Below are 22,057 nucleotides of genomic sequence, written 5' to 3' on the forward strand. Positions count from 1 at the left end.
TAACACACATTGGACCATTGCCGCTAAGTATGGTTTATAGTTTACATTATAGTTTTTACTCTGTCCCACACAATTTTAAGTTATGACAAAATATATAACAACCTAAATCCATCATTGCAACAGTACAATTCCAATGTCCTGAAAATGCCCCCATATTACACCTGTTTTTCCCTGTCCCTCCTCTCAGAACCTCCTGTGGCCACTGCCTCCACATCAATGATATAAATTCTTCCATTGCTAGAATAACAAGTCTATAGTAGAATAATAGTAAGTCTACTCTAGTCCATCGTTCATTCCCCAATCAGGAGAATTTTGGGATGGTGTGGCCACTCCACCTCTGATTGAGTGGGGGCTTAGATCCCATGGAGCAGATAGATGGGACCATCTTGCCTGAAATTGCAGACTCTCTTTCATGGAATGGGCATTGTCCATCATCATCTCCTTGTTAGATGTCCTGGGTGAGTTCAATGAACTGGAGAGTGGGTGTTGCAACTCAGTTGAGATTCAGGATCCAACTGGCACATGGACAGGCAAAGATTTAAGTCTCTTGGACATACACCTATCAAGTCAGTAACTATAGGGTCAAATAGAAAGGAGCAGAAGAGCCATGTGTAGGGAAACCACAAATGAGGCCAACTCTCACACTGGGGAGAGTAAATTCCAAAGTAGGGCCTACTGGCAGGGTGCCAAACTCCTGAGCTGTCCTGCCTATAGTGTCTGGTTGTCTCTAGGGCCCTCAGGAGCCCTGCTATTTGAGGCAACTTTACTGTGGCAGTCAATGAGATCCTGCTGAGATGTGCATAAGCATAACCTCTGGAATGACCTTTTGACTCATTTTGAAATCTCTTATCCATAAAAACTCATTTGCATTTACCCTTTCCCTCTTTTGATCAAGGTCTTTTTCCGGTGCATTGTTAGTTGGCACTTAGTAATAATCCCTCTCTTCCAGGGAGGCTCATCCCCAGAGTCATGTCCCACACCAGGGGCGGGGGGAAGATAATGCATTTATATGCTGAATTTGGTTTAGAGAGAGGCCACATTTGAGCAAAAAGGAGGCTCTCAGGAGGTAAATCTTAGTCAACATATAAAACTAGGCTGTTTCAGTTTCAAGAGTAAAGGTTCATAGTACAGTCATCAATATCAAGGGCCCATTGCAATGATCCATCCTCCTCCACTAGGCACTGCCCCTGTACTTGGGGGACTCTTGCTGTCCCTTTAGTGAATGTGGCAGAGCTCTCCAGGTTGGAAATTTTATCTTCTTTCTGTTATTGTGTGGATCTCCATTCACAGTGACAATGCCCCATTAACAATTGAACTCTTTTCATATGCCTTAGTGGTATGCGCCATATGAACTTCCTCCTGACCCCCCATCACACTCTGCACCAATGATCCTCCTGCCAGCTGTACCCTTCTGTGATGCAGAACTTCTTCAAAAATGAAACCATCAAGATAACCAAATAAAATTAATAAGAAAATGAAATAATAAATAACAAAATACAAAAAAAATGAAAAAATTGAAATAATAAAAATATTTTTGACATGTCTTTCATCATTGTAAGATCTGTTGTCATACTTTAATACTTTTATTGAACAAATATTGGGTGGTTTTTCTTCTCTGTCTCATGTTTTCACATTGAATTTTTCTCTCCTATTTTATTTTAAAATAATTTTTTTCCATCTAACTTTACAGTAAGAGCTTATGGGTTTTATTACTGTGTTTTGAAAGTAATTTTTAGGAAGCATCAGTTCTTATCTTTTAATGTACCACTGTTCTACTTCAGGGCCTTTGAACTGCCATTCAGAGTTGAAATGCTTTACCCAATCTACTTCACCTAGCTTTCTAATCCTTCCGGTCTGCACTTAAATAGTACCTATGTAGGAAGTCTCCCTTGTTCCCTCCCATCTTAGACTAGATTAGTACCCCAGGTATAGAACCACTTCTTTGTAGTAACTACACATTTGTAATTAATTATATATATTTAGTTGTTTATTAGCTACCTTTTGTAATAACTGTACTCCTTTCTACTTAACTACACACTTGTAATTATTTTTATTTAGTTGCTTATGTATCTCTTTTTCTCTTAGAAGTGCCTACAAGCAAGATCTTCTGGACTACTGTCACAATATCTAGCCCATTACCGAGCCTATATTAGATGCTTAATAAATGTTTGTTAATGTTCTAAGATACCAGTTGAGAGGATAAGATATGATTCTGAGGAATTGCCATTAACTAATGAATCATTAGGGATAAAAAGAAGGTGACTTAGAATTTTGCTTGCTCAAAAAAGGCCACCTTTCCTATTTATCTTTCTCCAAAAATGAATTCTTCAAGTTTTTTAGTTGAAGGGAAGAAGTAAACCCAAAAGAGCTTTTTCTTAAATGTTAATACTATGTTACAGTTAATTTACCTTTATGCATCTGTTAGATAATAATTTTAATGAATCTATAAAATGAATCCTTCAAAATGTACAGATCAAGAAAATTTAAAACTTTAAAAATCTGTGAAGTTTATAGTCATATTATTTCAGTATAATCAGGATAGCTAAAATGCCTTAATAAGACAAATTACAAGGCTGCTGAATTATCACTTCTCTGGGGGACAGAAATGGCAATCTATCTCTTGCTTTTCTATTCCATGTCAGTTTTGTCTTATCAAAAAGAAAGTCCTAATGTTTATAATTTCAACCAATGTAATGTCAACATGGGAGTTAATGAGATCCTCAATGCATGAGTTTGATAAGCAAGAGTAAATTGCGGTTTTGAATCAGGATTTTTATTTCTTTCTGAAATTGAAAACGCTTTTTACTTTTGTCTCAACAGTGGCACAACTGACAATTTAGGCTGGATAATTCTTTGTTGTGGGTGGTTGTCCTAAGCATTTTAAGATGTTTAGCAGCATTCCTGGCCTCTATACACTAAATGCCATTAGCGTTCTGTCTCAAGTTTTGCCAATGAAAAATGTCTCCTTGGGGACAAAATTGCCGCCAGTTGAGAACCATTTAATAGATCATAACTTTTGTCACTAGTGAGGGTGGAAGGTCCCAGGGAAACCTTATAGAACAAAAATTGGGCACATTAGGCAGAGTTATTCATCTGCCTTCCTCGATCTTGGAAACTGCCTAGTGTCAGACTTTATGTGAACTCCTTTTGAAAGGCTCAGTGGACCTTAGCTCTTCCTTTTTCCCTTGTCTTTTCATATTGTATCTTTACCCACTGAGATGTGTTTATTTGAATTTTGAGAATTAATGATAGTAACAGTCAAGATACATACTAAGTTATGCTGTGGCAATAACTCGAAAATACTGACTCACATACAAAAGAGTATTTCTTGTATATGTTCCATTTCTATTGCACGTTGACAGGAGGTCTGCTCTATGACACTGTACTCTGTGACCACCTTAAACTTTACAAGAGAACATTCAGGAGGATCTCGATCTAGCAAATTCTGTGGCCCAGAAGAGACCATTCTCTAATTCATTGGCTGGAATTGGTCACATGGCTTCACCCAAATGAGAGAATTATGCAGTATTACCATGTGTCCTGTAGGCAGGGAGTTCGAATGTTTGGATAATAGCATTGCAATTGCCACACACATACTGGAAATATTGACATTTTCCATCAGACCCAGATTTGAATCTTAACACTGGCACTTATCTATTAAAGCTTGTACAATTTTTTTAACTTTTAAGAGCACCATTTTGCTCATTATAAAAAAGGAATAATTTACCTCGTAGGAGAACTATAAAGCTTAATAGAAAAGTTTAGTAATAATGCATCTAGCATTTTAGCATATTCTGTATAGTTTATGGTAAATAGGAAAATGGTAATTATCATTGTGTTGTTTTTCGGTCTGTATGTGACCTGGAAGGAAGGCAGAGCCAGGACAGAAAGAGTATTGAAATCTTGGAAAAATGGAATTGACAAGGTGTTTCATAAAAGTAGAGCTTTGGCAGAGAGAGCAGGTTCACTGTTGACCTTGGTATTCAGTGTGTAGGAATTTCAGTAGCTCATAGGTCATTATAAGACCAAGGAAATATGTGAGATAGTAATAAATGTTTCACATATTTCCATTTGTGTTTTACTTCCCATCTAATATCTCAGAATTTGATATTTATATTCTGTTTAGAATTTAGCTCTTAAGGTACTTGATAATTGTAGAGGTTGTAAGATTTGGTTATGATGTTCTTAAATGAGTTGTTTTTTGTTTTTTTTTTAAGATTTATTTATTTTATTTCTCTCCTCTCCCCTCTCCTCCCCCCCCCCCCCCCCCCCCAGTTGTCTGTTCTCTGTGTCTATCTGCTGTGTGTTCTTTGTCCACTTCTGTTGTCAGCGGCTTGGGAATCTTTGTTTCTTTTTGTTTCGTCATCTTGTGTCAGCTCTCCGTGTGTGCGGCACCATTCCTGGGCAGGCTGAAATTTCTTTGTGTTGGGCGGCTCTCCTTACAGGGCGCACTCCTTGTGCGTGGGGCTCCCCTACGTGGGGGACACCCCTGCGTGGCATGACACTCCTTGTGCACATCAGTGCTGCACATGGGCCAGCTGCACATGGGCCAGCTCCACATGGGTCAAGGAGGCCCGGGGTTTGAACCGCGGACCTCCCATGTGGTAGACGGATGCTCTAACCGCTGGGCCAAGTCCGCTTCTCATTAAATGAGTTGTTAAACTTTTTGATGTTGTGGGTAAATTAATTTGAACTAAGAAAACACATCTTTCCTAAGCTTCACAAAGAACATTTAAAAAAATATTTTGTGCATGTTGTAATATACTGACAAAACTTTTAATTATTGCTAAAGAATGACACTACCCACACATGCACACATGGTGCTATTTAAACCTGTGGTTTTGAATTATGTATATATATATATATATATATATATATATATATATATATATATATATCTCAACACATGCTGCCATGTGTTGGAGGAAGATGGCTGCCAAGGTCTGAAAGGGTTCAGGCTCCTGGGTTCCTCTCTTCCCAGGGCTTGTCTCTCTCTCTGGGCTCAGCTGCTCTGCTCTCTCCACAAGGCCAGCTGTGGACTATCAGGCAAACAGTGTGTCTCTCTTCCTGGGGTCTCTGCCATGTCTCATGTATCTGCTTCTCTGTGTGTTTAATTCCTGGGGCTCCAGCTTAAAAACTCTCACCTCCCTTCTCTTTGGTGCTGTTTCTCTGCGAGTTGCTGCCCACCAAGTGTGTAGGGACTCAATGTCCTATTGACATGGCCCAATCAAAGCCTTAATCATTATTTCATCAAGTAAAACTGAAACCTCTGAATCCAATATAATCTAATATGCCCAGAGGAACAAACCAGTGTACAAACATAATTCGATGTCTATTTTTGGAATTCATAAGCAATATCAAAATACTACAATATATGTATGTATAAATATATATATGAAATAATATTTCTTAGGATTTTTTATTTTTTTACCAATAAGCAGAATATATTCAATCCATACTTATTTGTATTTTCTTATATACTCTGGCCTACAAAAGTCTGGGTTTACCCTCTACTGGTCCCCTGAAACTGCTCTTAAAAGGGGTACCATGACCATTTGTCTGTATCTTACTGGAAATTCTGCTTCATTTGAAACTGTAAGACTACCCCCTCCTTGAAATTCTTATTTTCCATAACTCTACTTTTTCCCAGTTCCTCCTCCTTGGGCTGGGCAATGGGTGATGGGCAGGCATTTCTTCCTATGACCATCCTTTAGAATGTTATCCTTGACTTTCTTTTTCTCACACTACACCAGAGCTTCTAGACTGGTTAACTGAATGGTTCAGAGATGTATTTTGTTTGGCCTGTGTTGTGATTAAAAAAAGAAAAAATAAATTAATTGGTGTACAAGGGGGTGGGTACTCACGGAGAGAGGAGAGAGTTTGAGTTTTTGATGCTGGAGCCCTGGGAAGTAAACACTCAGAGAAGGAGATACATGAGAAAAGAGAGAAGGCTCCATTAGACATAGGGATGATGAGATGAGCCATTTGCCTGATAGTTTATAGCTGGCCTTGTGGAGGGAGCAAAGCAGCTGAGTCTGGAGAGAAATGAAGCCCAGGAAGAGAGAAGACTTATGTCAACCTACTGCTGAGAAAGGAAAGAGCTGGGACCATGGAACCTTAGAAGGAAGAGGAAGGCTGAATGTCATCAGCCATCTTGCTCCAACATGTGGCAATATCTTTGGTGAGGGAACTAACTTACACTTTATGGCTTGGTAGCTGTAAGCTTCTACCCCAAATAAATACCCTTTATAAAAGCCAACAGATTTCTGGTATTTTGCATCAGCACTCCTTTGGCTGACTAATACAGTTGGTAACATTTACAAGCAGGGAGATCTCACTTAAAATCCATATTTCCAGGTTATAAAAAAAAAAAAATAGAAGAGCTGGCCACCTTGGGCCAGGATTTCTTCGGATTTCTTTATGGCAGCACTTGGTGAGAGTTGAGTAGTAGCTGTTGGCTTTAGACAGGCCCAACCCCCATCCCCCACCAGGTCTTCTAACTTATATTTCTTTTCTCAAGCAGAATGCCAAGTTCCCAAGTCAAAAATCTCAGCCTTAGTTTATAGATTTTGTAGGTGTTTAGCTATTTTGTTTGGCATGGTTTTATTTCAGCATTCTATTTTCTAAACTTTCTACATTTTATGCCAATCCTAGGTGGGCTGCGTTTTTTCGCGTGGGGCAGCTCTCCTTGCAGGGCACACTCCTTGTGCTTGGGGCTCCCCTACACAGGGGGCACCCCTGCGTGGCATGGCACTCCTTGTGCATGGTAGCATTGCACATGGGCCAGAAGGTCCTGGGTTTGAACCCTGGACCTCCTATATGGTAGGCGGATGCTCTATCAGTTGAGCCACATCGCTTCCCTACATTTTATCTTGATTGATTATTTCCTTCTGTTTTCTATGTATTTAATTTTTGGTAGAAGCTTTCAAAATGTGTGTGTGTGTATAAGTGAGTGTGCCTTCTCATATTAGAATCTGAGTTTATCCAACCTGAGTAATCTAGTGCTGCTGTATAAATTCATTGCCAAAATAAGAAAATTTAGTATAAAATAGTGAGTTTTCATAAAGCAAATTTATCAATTTAAAGAAATTTTATAGGTTATATTCTTTCATGAAATTATGGTATAGATGAGAGTGAATTTTTAAAAAGAATCTTACTTGGCAAAATTTGAGTTGATAACTATATTTCTCCTAACTCATTTCCTGTTTTAAAGTTTGTGAACCACTAATATATTTACAACTTCATAATGTAAGAAAATTTTTTTTTGCACCTCTCTGAAAGATCCTTACCTAGCCTCTCATTTGAACCACTCTAATAGAGTACACTCAGATATCTAATAAGATGAAGTAGGAATGGACAAAGAATATATTGGTGGAGGGCAGGTGGCAGCAGGGAGATGAGTTCTTGGCAGAGTAGGCATAAGTTAGCACCTTCTATCAGTCCCAAAAGTAATGTTTGCACATTTGAGATTTGTTAATGGAAAGGAAGAGAACTTGATTTAAATGTGTATGTGAGGTTCTACAAAAGAAAATATAACTTCCTTTTATTGAACAGTGACTTTGTGGCAAGCAGTGTTAAATGCTTTACATACATGAGTTTATTCAGTCCTTATAGAAAGAGAAGGGTTGGTATTTTCATCCCTATTTTATAAATGATGAAAATGAGACTTGACAGGTTGAGAATGAATAGTTTGCTCAAGCCTCTCAGCTTAAGTGATGAGGCTAAGCTTAGAAGGCAAGGCTCTGAGAATCCAAAACACTTTAAATCAAATCTTCCATTTCCATAGTTAAAAACAAATGAATAAAGATAAGCCCAATATCCTTTTTATTACAGAAGAAAGACAATATCTATAGCAGATTTAGAGTATTTGAACCATCTACTCATGTTTGAAATCATTTTCCTCAATAGTCTCTGACCACATTTTAATAACAAAATAAACTTGCCAAAACAAACCAATAGGTACATTGACTTCTTCCATAACCTGTATTTAAACTCCTGCTTTTTTTGTACATTTTTCCAGCTTTCAAAATCCTTTTGTTTGCCATGGGGCTCCTGTAATAGTATGAATTAGACAGGTTCTTTTGTATTAGTATTTTAAAATGCAACAAACCTTCTCTTTGTTAATAACATTAATGATTATTTTTATTTCAAGGTCTTTGAGATTCTAGGTGGCTATATTCTAGCATTTTCACAGCACTTTATACTTCCAAAGTAGTTTATAATCATTAGGTATTTCTCACACAATTTCAGTGGAATAGATTAACTTCCTGAAATTCACATAATAAATTAATAGCTCAGTCTGGATTGACATCCAACTGTAAATTCCTAGTCTTGTGCTGAATTTACAGGCTTATACTGTCTGCAAAAGCTGGTGACTTTTCAATTTTCCTGTCAAGTGGATTGATTTTTGGTTGCTGGAAAACCTATGGATGCTGACATTACATGAGACTAATTCATACATCAGGGAGATGAGCAACCAAGTCCTTTCAGCTGGTGTCCTTAGGGAGTGCATTTAAGATGCAGGACAAAACTCAAAAGTTTGAAATATTAATAGCAAACTGTCTCCTTTCCTACATCTCTCTTCCTAAGTATATAATGTCTTCATAAACATGGACCTGTGATGCAGCTCTATCCTACTAAATACATTTGATCCTTATTATTCACAGATTCCATATTTGCAAATTCATGTTCTCACTAAAATTTATTTGTAACCAAAATCAATACTTGTGACAGGGCCAGTCATTTGCAGACATATGCAGACCAGGGGAAAAATTTGAATCTCCAGTGCACAAGTTCCCAGCTGAGGTGGAACAAAGTGACCATCTGCCTTCTTGTTTCAGCTCTTACACTGTAAACACGTGTCCTTTTCACGGTATATTTAATGCCATGTTTTTCATACTTTGTGCTTTTCGTTGATGAGTTCACTGCTAAAAAATGCCCCTAGCAAGTGCAGTGCTGACATGCTGTCAAGTGTTCAAGTGTCAAGCACAAGAAGGTTCTGTGTGATGTGCTTTGTGGAGAAAATACACATGAGGTAAGCTTCCTTCAGGCATGAGTTAGTGCTATTGGCCATGAGTTCAACATTAATGGATCAACACCTGATTTAATGAACTCTGGTGCAAATTATGCTTAAACTTGCTTAAATTTACGTTTGGAGGCGTTGTTGAAATGTTGCTCTGAAATGTTCTGAAGGTAATGATTCTATATTTAGACAGGATTTAATGGAGATAGTCTCTGCTGGTAAAACAGAACTTCCTAGGGAATCATTGTGTGCAAATTTGAGGAACAAAAGATGTCAGGTTTCTTTAGCCTGGCACACTTAAAACAACCTAACCCGGTATTTCCTCAAAGGGCGGTGGTTCTGGTTCACTAATTCAGTGTTCACGTGACTTTATAGAACATAACTAAGGCGATTAATGGGAATCACATCCTGAATTGTGGTTCACCCCATCTAATGTACTTATTGGGACACCAGATTCTAGTCACAATTTTACCAGCATTATAAACTATCCCTTCCTCTCCCTCTATTTTCCTCTCTCACTTGGACTAGTATAAGCTTCATAATTGGTTTCCCTGCCTCCACTCTTGCTTCCTTTAACCCTTCCTTCCTTTATGCTGCTAAATTTAACCACCTTAAATGCAAATCTACCACTGCACTACCTGACCTCAAATTTTCAGTGGTTTCCTGTTCCCATAGGATGGAGCCCACTTCCCTAAGCATGGCATTTAGGAAAGGTACTTCATGACTGGTCTTGCATCTGTCTCCAGCCTCACCTCCCATCATTCCTTGCCACTTCTGCACTAGAATTGACTATTTATTTATATTAGCCCATGAGCTCTGTGTGTTTTATGCCTCTTTCTTTTTTCATGTTCTTTTTATTTAAATGCTTTCTGCCTTACAGTTCATCAGCTGGTTAATTCTTTTTAATCCATTAAGACTGCTTTCAGCATTCATCAGCAGGAACTCTTCCTTAAACCAACAGATCAGGATCTTTGTCACTCTGGGCACTTATTTAACTTGGCATTTACTTCATTGTACTGAAATGTTGGCCTCCTGAGAGAAGAGACTTAATCTTTCTTTTTCACTACTGTTTCCCCAGTATCTCAGTGCTATAATGGTGCCTGGAATGACATGGGTACTTAATAAGTCTTTGATGAATGATCTGTTTACCTCTAATTTCCTTCTACACTCCCAGCTCCTTGAGGGCAATGACTGTCTAAAGTATATTTTTAAACTAGGCGTCTAGGATAATGCCTAACAAATAAATCACTCAGCTTGTTTTTAACTTCTGTGACCCTTAATTAGTTTTGGCCATTGACTGACTATATAAAGTGCTGTTTTAGTGTGCTAAAGGGTGCTGAGAGCCATGTATCAGAAATGGGATGTTTATAATGGGAATTTATTAGGTTAAGAGCTTACAGTTCTGAGAATGTGAAAATATCCACATCATTATCAGAGATGCTGTCTCACTGAAGGTCAGCTGCTGGTGATCCTGGATTCCTTTCACTTGGCAAGGAACATGGAGGCACCTGCTTCTCTCCTGGGTCTCATTGCTTCAGCTTCTGGTGGTGCTGTCTGTGGCTTCCCCTCTCCAGGGTTCCTCTCTGAGTTCCTTCTTTCCACCTTTGCAGCTTTTTCTCAGTGTGTCTCTGCTTTAGTCCTCTGTTTTTAAAGTACTCCAGCAATAGGACCAAGACCCACCCTGGGTCATGCCTCATGGAAGGAATCCAGTCAAAGTTCCCCCAACTGAATCCAATCCAACCAAAGGGTCCCACATCCACAGGAATGGATTAGCGTCAAGAATATCTTTTCTGGGGTCCAAAAAACTGTCACAGGTGCTCTTTCAGACAGTACCTCCTCTTAATTTGTTAATACAATTTAATGAACATTTATTGAATGCATGCTCTGTGCCAAACATTGTACAGCAAAGGAGAAATATAAAAAGGACAATAACACAAAGTATTAAATGAAAAACTAGAATTTGTATACACTCCTCTTTAAACATGGATATGGAAGCAATTAATTCTGCCCGGAGACAGAGTCAAGGTTCAAGAATAACTATAAAGGAGATAATATTTGAGTAGATCCTTTAAAAGATTAGGAAGTTAGACAAGAAGATAAGGTTGAAAAGGCATATAGACCAAATACAGCATGATATAAGAGTAAATGCACTCGATGCAGGAAGAATATATGACCTCTCAAGGACAGAGTATAGGATTTGTAAAAGAAAGTGGCATGCAATGAAGCAAGAGAATAGATTATGATGAGTTTTAAGCCCAGTCTTATTCTCTTTTACCCTCATTAAAAGATTTTATGTTAGAGCTATGCCATTTACTGTAGAAAGATGGCTGGGTACAGTGACAGTGTGAGGGTAGTATATAAAGGAAGCAGGGTTAGACCAATGAGATATTGTAGTGCAGGTAAGAGATGACTAAGACTTTGGACTATGTTAGTAGCAATGGTAAGAGGAGACAGATGTGGGGGTGGATGGCAGATTTGTGGTGAATCAATTTAGCTAAGCTAGAAGTTTATCTCAGAATTCCTTTCCTCTCATAGTTTCAGGTCAGACCTGGCCACAAGAGACATTTCCACGAGATTGAAAAGGTAAAACTGAAGTGGTAGCCTGGAAAGTTTCAGTGCCGAGGCATCTGTTGTTAAAGTTCACTTATACTGTTGCTGATCCGCTGGCTCTTTTTATTGGTTTGGGGCAGCTTCTGCTTTTGCATCTTCTTCAGCTTCTCCAAATCCTGGTAAGGGCACAGCACAAGATATGAAAGCAACAACCCTACTAGATGGTTTAACGAGCTCCCCCAATGATATAAGGCCAAATTTCTTTAATAAATCCCATATTCCATATAATTCCTAATTTTTCTTTTTTCTTGATGGAGCCCTAATACAGAAAAAGCACTGTAATGAGTTATTTAAACCATGTGGTTTTGGGACTGGGCCTCAGGGAGAAGTTGGAAGGCCTGTCAGAAGCCTGATGTCTCTCCAGGGAGCTGCTGCTTAAGTAAGGCAAGGTGAGGAAAATATTATTGGAAGCTGGAAGAAAAGTGACTCTTGCTACATAGTGGCAGAAAGTTTAGTAATACCTTCAGAAGTATTAACATGGAAAATACTATCTCATCAACTGGATGATCTAGCTAAGGAAATTTTTTAGGCAGAGTGTTGGAGATGCTATCTGGATTCTTCTAGCTGTCAAGAGTAAAATACAAGAGGAGAAAGATGCATGGAAAGAAATTTTACTAAATATAAAGGAGCCAGGACTTTGTGGGTTTGTAAAAATTACTTCTCATTCCTAGCCTCTCCAGACAGTAAAAAATGCTAAAATTAAGAGGTGGGAGGAGAGGACAGGGGAGGGGAGGGGAGGGGAGGGGAGGGGAGGGGAGGGGAGGGGAGGGGAGGGGAGGCGAGAGAAGGTAAAAATATGAAAAAAACTACACAGCAAACATGGGCTGAGTAAAGAAAGAAAACTCTGGTGGTGAAACCTAGAGCACAGAGGGAGGAAATCCAGAGTTGGGAACTCAAGAGCCAGACCCAGGCAGTAGGAATGAACCCTAATCAAGGATATGTGCTCGTTGGATTTCAGAATTGCTGTATACCAGACTGCCTTGTTCCTCTTCTTGAATGGGGCTATCACCTGTCCCATTCTTGACCCATGATTGTATTGTCGGTATGTAAGTACAGACAATTTTTCTTTGTAGTTCATAGATGGTGAGATAAAGGTGACCTCTACTCAGCAGGACTCAAGGAGCTGCATTCACCTTTGGAACTGATTCAGACGATAAGATTCTTGGACCTCAAGCCTGAGACTGATGCTCTAAATAGACGAAACTTTTGAAGAGGGTGTGAGTTCATGGAGAGAAGTGCTTGTAGGAAGAGTATAAAATACCCTTGACCACAGGGCAGGCCGTGGTGTTTGCTTTTTGTTTCTTTTTTAAAACATGGCCACAATTTTTGTGTCACTTACCATCAAGAGGTGTAAGCTAATTTCTCTTCCTTTGAATATGGGTTGGCCTCAGTAACTTGCTTCTTAAGAAAAGATTGTGGCAGAAGTAATGGTGTGTGACTTCTGAAGCTGGATTATGAAAAGTAGTATGGCTTCCACTCCACTTTTTCTCTTGAGACACTTATCCTTAAAACCAAACCACACAGAGAGGCTACATATGGGTATTCCAATTGACTGCCCCAAATAAAGTTCCAGCTGAGAATCAGCATCTACTACCGGATAAATGAATGAGCCTTTGGATGATTTCTGCTCCCAGCCTTTCAGCTGCTACAGCTGACACCAAGAGGAACAAAAACAAGCTGGTCCCACTGAACCCTGTCCAATTTGTTGATTTGTGAATAAATGTTACATTAAACTATTATATTTTGTGGTCATTTGTTACTAAGAAATATATAACTGGAATAGATGGTAGTGATAGCACAGAGTGCATATTAGATTTAAGGGAAAAGGAAGACCAAGGAATATTTTATAACTTTTCTAGGTTAAGTAATTTAATGGCCTTATTTCTTAAGTTTACCGTAAGAAATTGTTAGTATTTGGACAGCTGGGGTGTTGGCCACACAGAGCTACAAAGTCATATGATCCATTTGTTTACATATCAACAGTTTGATTGTTCTGAGGAAACTAAAACAAATTAAAAAAGTAAATCAATGTAAAGAAGTTCAGAGACAGGTTTGGAAAAAAAGAGCAGTGACTATTTTATCCATCATTCTAGCCACTGGAAGTCACTTGTTTTACTCTTATGATGATATTATTGTTCATTAGAATACTTTTTATAAATTTAATGATGCTTCTTTAGACTTTGTCACTTGTTTCTCCCTTTTGTTGGAAAAGGCCTTGATTAATAGTAGCTTCTTAGTGAGTCCTTCTTTGGACACCCTATCCAAACTTGGAAACTTCTCACTCCCTACATTCCCTACATTCCTAATTCCCTTGCCCACTTTATTTATTTATTTCCTTAACACCTATCACCATCTATCATACTAGATTTACTTGTCTTTCTTGTTCATTGTCTTTATCTGCCTACCAGAGTGTAATTTCCTTGATAGCAGGGATTTTTATCTTTTTTTTATTCACTCCTATATCCCCAGTGTCTAGAACAGTGTTGAACACATAGTAAGTACTAAAATAAATAGTTGTTGAATAAATGAGTAAATTGAATTATGGATTATGAAGGGAGGATTGAATTCTGTTTGGATTACTTTTAGTGCAAAGTATATTTTATTTCAAGTTTTTGGAAATTGGCTCTCCAAAATGGCACATGCGTATATATATAAACAGAATACCCTAAGCCTTGTTATCACTGCATGCAATGAGATTCTAATAGTAATCAAACATCACTGGCTTCAGCTCACACTGTCCTCTTATTCTTTCGTCTTTGTTTTAATTTTTTGTTGTAGAAACTTTCAAACATACTCATGAATAATGAGAATTGTTTAATGACCCCATAAAACAGTCTCTATCAATAATTATGAAGGTATTGTCGATTTTCTTTGATCTTTTTCTTTTTCTTTCCGAAGAATTTTAAAGAAAATTCAAGACATTTTATTTCACCTAAAATTTTCTGTTCAGTGTAATTTTTAAAAGTACTCCCGCCATGTTATTATCAAATATAACAGAATTAACATTCTTATCATCTAATATCTTGTTCATGATCAAATTTCCCCAATTGTCTCTAAGATGTTTAATTCAAACCAGGATCCAAACAAGATCCACATATTGTATTTGGCGTTATTTCTCTTCAGTCTCATTTATTCCATAACAGTTTTCCTTGCTTCTTCTTCTTTTTTTTTTTAAATTTTAATGTTTGTGAAACCTTGTGTCATTTGTCCTGTAGAATTTCCCATGTAATAGTTTTTGCTTATTGCTTCCCTGAGAGTAATTTTAAATTTGTTTTTGTTAGAGAAGTTGTAGGTATACAGAAAAACCAGTCAGAAAATACAGAGTTTCCATATACTTCCCCCCACCAAGTTTGCCTTATTATTAACATTTGTGCATTAGTTTGGTACCTTTGCTACAGTTGATGAAACAATATTATTGTAACCATACTATAAACTATTTACATTATGGTTCACTTTGTGGTAGAGTCCTATGGTTTAAAAAAAAGTTTTTTTCAGGTAACATATTTACAACCTAAAGTTTGCCTCTTTAACTGCACTCAAATATTTAAATCAGTAGTGTGCTCCTATCACCACCACCGATTAGCAAAAGTTTTCCATTGCCCATAAAGGAACTGGACCAATTAAACATTAACTCCCCATTCCCTATCTTTACCCCAACCCCTGGTAACCGATATTCTTGTTTCTATCTCCATGAATTTGCTTATTCTAGTTATTTTATATCAACGAGATCATATAGTATTTATCCTTTTGTGTCTGGTTTATTTCATACAACATGATGTATTTAATGTTCATCCATATTGTAGCATGTCTCAGAGTGTCGTTCCATTTTACAGCTGAATAATATTTCATTGTATGTATATATATATGTTTATCCACTTATCTGTTGATGGACATTGGGTTGCTTCCATCTTTTAACAATTGTGAATAATGCTGCTATGAACATTGATAGGCAAATATCTGTCTGAGTCACTGTTTTCAGTTCTTTGGGGTGTATACCTAGCAGTAGGGTTGCTGGGTCATATGATAATTCTATACTTAACTTTCTGAGGAGCCATCAACTGTTTTCCACAGCAGCTGCATCATTTAACATTCTCCAAAATGATGAGTGAAGTTTCTGTTTCTCCACATCCTCTACAACACTTGTTATTTTCCAGTTTTTAAATAATAGTCATTCTAGTGGGTGTGAAATAGTATCTCATTGTGGTTTTGATTTGTATTTCCCTAGTGGCTAATGATGTTGAACATTTTTTCATGTGCTTATTGACTATGTGTGTATCTTCTTTGGAGAAATGTCTGTTCAAACCTTTTGCTCACTTTTTAATTAGGTCATCTTTTTATTGTTGAGTTGTTTGTTTTCTTTATGGATTCTGGATATTAAACCCTTATCAGATCTGTGGTTTATAATATTTTCTCCCTTTCTGTGGGCTGCCTTTTCACTAACACGATGCAGCCCTTTATGCACAAAAGTTTTAAATTTTGATAAAGTCCTGTTTATCTATTTTTTCTTTTGTTGCTTGTGATTGTAGTGCTAAGTCTAAGAAATCATGGTCTAAGACAACTTCCTGAAGAAGCTTCCCTTGTTTTCTTCTAGGAGTTTTAAAGTTTTGGTTCTTATATTTAGGTCTTTGTTCCATTTTTAGTTAATTTTTGTATATGATGTGAGGTAGAGGTCCACCTTCATTCTTTTGAATTTGGATATCCAGGTTTCCCAGCATTATATGTTGAAGAGACATTGTGTAGACCTGCCCTCCTTTGTCAAAAATTAGTTGGCCATAGATGTGAAGGTTTATTTCTGGACTCTCAAGTTAATTTCCTTGGTATATGTATCTGTCCTTGTATCAGTACAATATACTGTTTTAATAACTGTAGCTTTGTAATAATTTTTAAAACTGGTAAGTGTGAGTCCTCCAATTTCTTCTTCCTTTTCAAGATGTTTTTGCCTATTTGGGGCCCATTACCTTTCCCTATAAATTTGATGATTAGCTTTTCCTTTTCTGCCAAGAAAAGCTGATAGAATTTTTATTGGAGTTTGGTTATCTGTAAATCACTTTGGGAAGAATTAACATCATTAACAATATTTAGTCTTCCAGTCCATGAACATGGAATGTCTTTCTATTTATTTGGGTCTCCTTTGATATCTTATAGCAATGTTTTGCAGTTTCCATGTATAAGTCCTTTACATCCTTGGTTAAATTCATTCCAGTTTGTTCGAAAATTTATTCCACTTTATTCCAAATTTATTTGATATAATACATAATATTGTAAATGGAATTTTACTCTTGATTTCCTTTTCAGTTGTTCATTACTAGTATATTGAAGCATTTCTGGATTTTTGCATGGTTGATCTTCTTTCTTCCTTTTTTTTTTTGATGGAAACATTCATGATGAGAATAACCAAACACAATCACAAGAGGGTTCCACAGGCATAAAGGTAAACAAGGACAGTTATGAATTATCCTAGTTGTTCTGTTTATCCTATTTAGATCCCTTTTTACTTAAAATTTTTTTTAACTTTTTACCATGTTGACTTTATTTATATCCCACCACCTTGCTGATTTTATTAGCTCTAGTAGCTTTTTATGTTGATTTTTTCATGATTTTCTATGTATAGGATCATGTCATCTGCAAATAGGTTGTTTTATTTCTTTCTTTTCAATTTGAATGCTTTTATTTCTTTTTCTTGCCTAATAGCTCTGGCTGAAACTTTCAGTATTACGTTGAATAATGGTGATGACATTGGGCATCCTTGTCTTATTCCTGATCTTAGGAGGAAAGCTTTCAGCCTTTCACAATTGATGATGATGTAAGCTGTGGGTTTTCATATATGCCCTTTATCATGTTGATGAAGTTTCCTTCTATTCCTAGTTTTCTAAGTTTTTTTTTTTTTTAATCAAAAGGGATGCTGGGTTTTGTTAAATGCCTTTTCTGCATCAATTGAGATGATCATGTCATTTTTCCCCCCTCACACTATTAATGTGGTGGTTTACATTAATTGACTTTCTTTTGTTGACCCACCCTTATATACCAAGGATAAATTCAACATGCTCATTGTGTTTAATTCTTTTAGTGTGTTGTTAGATTTGGTTTGCCAGTATTTGTTGCTCTATATTCACCTTCTTTTTATTTTCTTGTGGTGTCTTTTTTTTAAAGATTTAGTTTATTTATTTATTTCTCCCCATCCCCTCATTGTTTGCACTTGCCATGTCTGTTCATCTTCTTTCTTTTAGAGGGCACCAGGAGTCAAACCCGGGATCTCTGATGTGGAAGGGAGGTGCCTAATCTCTTGAGCCACTTCCATTCCTTGCTTTGCTGTGTCTCTCATTATGTTTTTCTTCTTGTGCCTCTTGTGGCATCATCATGTTGTCCCACTTGCCGTGCCTACCAGTCATATCAGCTTGCTGTCTTGCTTGTCTTCTTTAGGAGGCACTGGGAAACTCTGGTTCCCTGCTTTGTTGTTCTCTCATTACGTTTTTTCTTCTTGTGTCTCTTGTTGTATTATTTTATTGCATCAGCTTGCTGTGCCTGCCCATTGCACCAGCTTGCTTCTTCTTTGGGAGGTACCAGGAACTGAACCAGGGACTTCCCATGTGGTAAGTGGGAGTTCAGTCACTTAAGTCACATCTGCTTCCCTCTTTTTTGATATATATGGAGAATGGAGAAAGGGTAGATTGGGAGAAGTATTATATATTTGTGTCTTCATTTGCTAAAATAGAAAAATCAGTGGAAAAGATATAACTGTGATAAGTAAAAAAATCATAGTATAACTCTAGAGTATAGGGGATGTGTATGATTAGGTAAGTAAGAATCCTTCCTTTGCCATTATCTAAGTATCTCCCATTGTGTTATAGCTAGTGTTGTTTGTTACAGTTTTAGTAATAGGTCTGGATTTACCCTTTATTAGGGAGATTCTCATACCAGTTTTATTGCTCCCATGGTACAGTCTCATATTAGTCTCTTCTGTTATATTCTTCTGCTTACAAGACTCTTAATATTTATGTTGATTCCCTTTCCTCTCTCAGAATATTTTTCTTTAACATCTCACTGCATTCTGTAAGAATGCTTCTTTCTGTAAGTAAAAAGAAACTCAATTTAAAGGAACTTAAATGTCTTTTTATTTCGCACTACACGATGTATGGTGGTAGCAGTGGCTGACAACAGTTCAATGGCTCAGCCATATTAGTGTCACCATCTCTATAATTCTCTGGCCTCTTTTCCATGATGGTAAGAAGGCTACCCCAGTTTTAGGTTCCCCTCTAGGTCCAGATATCATATTTCCCTTTAAGGCATGAAGGAAAGTGAGGGAGTGGTATCCTTTTCTTTTTTCAATTAGAGAAGTTATGGATTTACAGAACAATCATGCATAAATTATAGGATTCCCATATAATATCCTATTATCAACACCTTTCATTGTTGTGGAGCATTTATTACAATTGATGAAAGCAAATTTTATAGTTATACTATTAATATAGTCCATGATTTAACATTAGAGCTCACTCTGTTGTGTACTCCAATACATTTTTAAAAAATTTTATTCTAGTACCATATGCAGAAGCTAAAATTTCACCTGTAAACTAAATTAAAATATATAATTCAGTGCAGAAAATTATGTTTAAAATGTTGTGCTACTGTTACCACCATCCTAGTGGTATCTTTTATCTTGCTATGGTATTAGGGTCATGCTAGCCTCATAAAATAAATTTTATGGCATGTTCCCTCTTCAACTGTTTTAGAGTAATTTTAGTAGGATTGGCTTAAATTTCTCTTGGAGTGTCTGGTAAAATTCACCTGTGAAGGCTTTATCCTGGGCTTTTTTTTGTTAAGAGCTTTTGATTACTGATTCAATCTCTTTACTAATTGCTGTCTGCTGAGATCTTCTATTTCTTCCGGAGTCAGTGAAAGTAGTTTGTATGTTCCTAGGAATTTTTTTGCATTTCATCTATGTTATCTAATTGATTGGCATAGGTTGTTAATAGTGTCCTCTATAAACCTTTTTATCTCTTTGGGGTTGGTAATAATGTCCTCCCTTTCATTTCTGATTTTAATTCTGCATTCTATCTCCTTTTCTCTTTGTCAGTCTAGCTAATCGTTTGTCAATTATACTGGTCTTTTCAAAGAACCAACTTTTGGTTTTGTTGATTCTATTACTTTTTTTCTTCCAGCAAATAAACAGAGTAAAGAATACAGAAAGGGCAAATAACCTCTGTCACTACGCAGCACAAAGAGTCCAAAAGGGCAGGGAAGAAGTCCCGTCATGGTCAGCCTTCCAGGCTGGCTGAAACCTGCTCCAGGCTGGGTTGATAGAGGCAGCTCCAAATGCCCCACTTGGTGTCAGAGAAGAGACAACCTATACTGTTTAAGAGTAGTTTTTATCCATCTTGTGGAGAGCGCCCACCATTGAGAATTCCTGTTCTGATGAGCATTGAGGGCTGCTTGTTCCTGGGTTTAAGGTCTGGCCAGGCTTTTTCGTTAGATTTAACATCTCTGCCAGTTGTGTCACACAGTAGGAAGGAGGTGAGAGTAGCAGTAGACCAGAGGATGGCCACTTTTAGTGTGTGTTTGTGACTTCTGTAAAGAAGGAGTGGGGGCAGATGAGGTCTGAGTGAAGCAGCTTGACACCCAACACCCTGGGAGGAGACAGTGAGGCAGGTTGGTAAGGGAAAGGAGGGAAGACTGGCCAACCTGGACCCAGGGTCACATGGCCATGAAACCCCACCTGGAAACTCCCTGAGGGAAAGGCTGCTGCCAAGAGTACAGCCAGAAAGACCCTGCGAGACCCCGGCCACGAGAATCCCATTTGGAACGAGAATCCTATTTTTCTATTACTTTCTTATTCTCTATTTCATTTATCTTCACTCTAATCTTTGTTATTTCTCTCCTTCTGCTTGCTTTGGGTTCAGTTTGCTCTTCTTTTTGTAGATCCTCCAGTTGTGAGGTAGGTGTCAGATTTTAAATCTTTCTTCTATTTTTAGTGTAAGCATCTCAGCATTGCTTTTGCTACATCCCGTAAGTTCTGGTATGTTGCGTTTTCATCTTCATTTACTTCAAAGTATTTCCTAATTTCTTCTTACCCATTTGTTGTTTAAGAGTGTGTTAATTTCCACATATTTATGAATTTTCTAATTCTCCCTCTGTCATTGTTTTCTTCATTCTATTGTGGTCATAGAGGATACATGGTATGATTTCAATATTTTTAAATTTATTGAGACTTGTTTTGTGTCCTTGCATGTGGTTTATCCTGCAGAATGGGCACTAAGAAAAAAGTATATTCTGCTGCTGTTGGAAAAAGTGCCCTATATTAGGTCTGTTAGGTCTAATATGTAGTATCATTCAAGTTTTCTATTTCCTTATTGATCAACATCTTAGATGTTCTATCCATTATTGCAAGTGGTGTATTGAAGTCTCCTACAATTACTGTAGAACTGTCTTTCTCCCTTAAAATCTGTCAATATTTGCTTCATATATTTTGAGGCTCTGCTGTAAGTTGTATATATATTTATAATATTGTATTCTTTTGAATTGACCCCTTTATCATTATATATGACCTTCTTTGTAACTCATAACAGTTTTTAACTTAATTTCGGTTTTATCTGATATTAGTGTAACTACTCCATCTCTCTTTTGCTTACTATTTGCTTGTTATATATTTTTTTTCTATACTTTCAACCCACTTGTTTCTTTGATTTTAAGGTGAGTTTCTTTAATATAGTATATGATAGGATCATGCTTTTTTAATCCATTCTACTAATCTCTGCCATTTGACTGGAGATTTTAATCATTTACATTTAAAGTCACTACAGATAACATAGGACTTTCTTCTGCAATTTCACTGTTTGGCCTTTGTAAGTCATACCTTTTTTTGTTCCTCAATTCTTCCATTAATGCCTTGCTTTCATATTCATTTGATTTTATGTAGTGTACCATTTCGAGTGCCTTCTCTCTTTCTGTATATATCTTTCAGATATTTTCTTTCCGTTACCATAAGGCCTAAATTTAACATCCTAAATCTATAACAATCATGTTTGATTTGATACCAACTTAACTTCAATAGCATACACTGTATACACTGTGCCTAAACCACCTGTCTTTCAACCTTTTTTTTTTGGTCTTTGGTTACAAATAATATCTTTATGCATTGTGTGTCCCAGACTATGGATTTATCATTTACTTCTTATGCATTTGCATTTTAGAACCTGTGAGAAGTAAAAAAAATGGTGTTATATACTAAAAATATAATAAAATTTTACTGGCATTTATAATTACCCATATGGTTATCTATACTAGAGATGGTTATTTCTTTATGCTTCTTTGATCTCCTATCCACTGTCCTTTCCTTTAAGTTTGAAGAATTATCTTTAACACTGCTCATAGGACAGATCTAGTGGTGATAAACTCTCAGATTTTGTTTATCAGGGAATGTCCCAATCT

Source organism: Dasypus novemcinctus, chromosome 14 (genome assembly GCF_030445035.2).
Source record: "Dasypus novemcinctus isolate mDasNov1 chromosome 14, mDasNov1.1.hap2, whole genome shotgun sequence".
In the NCBI taxonomy this organism is placed as follows: Eukaryota; Metazoa; Chordata; class Mammalia; order Cingulata; family Dasypodidae; genus Dasypus; species Dasypus novemcinctus.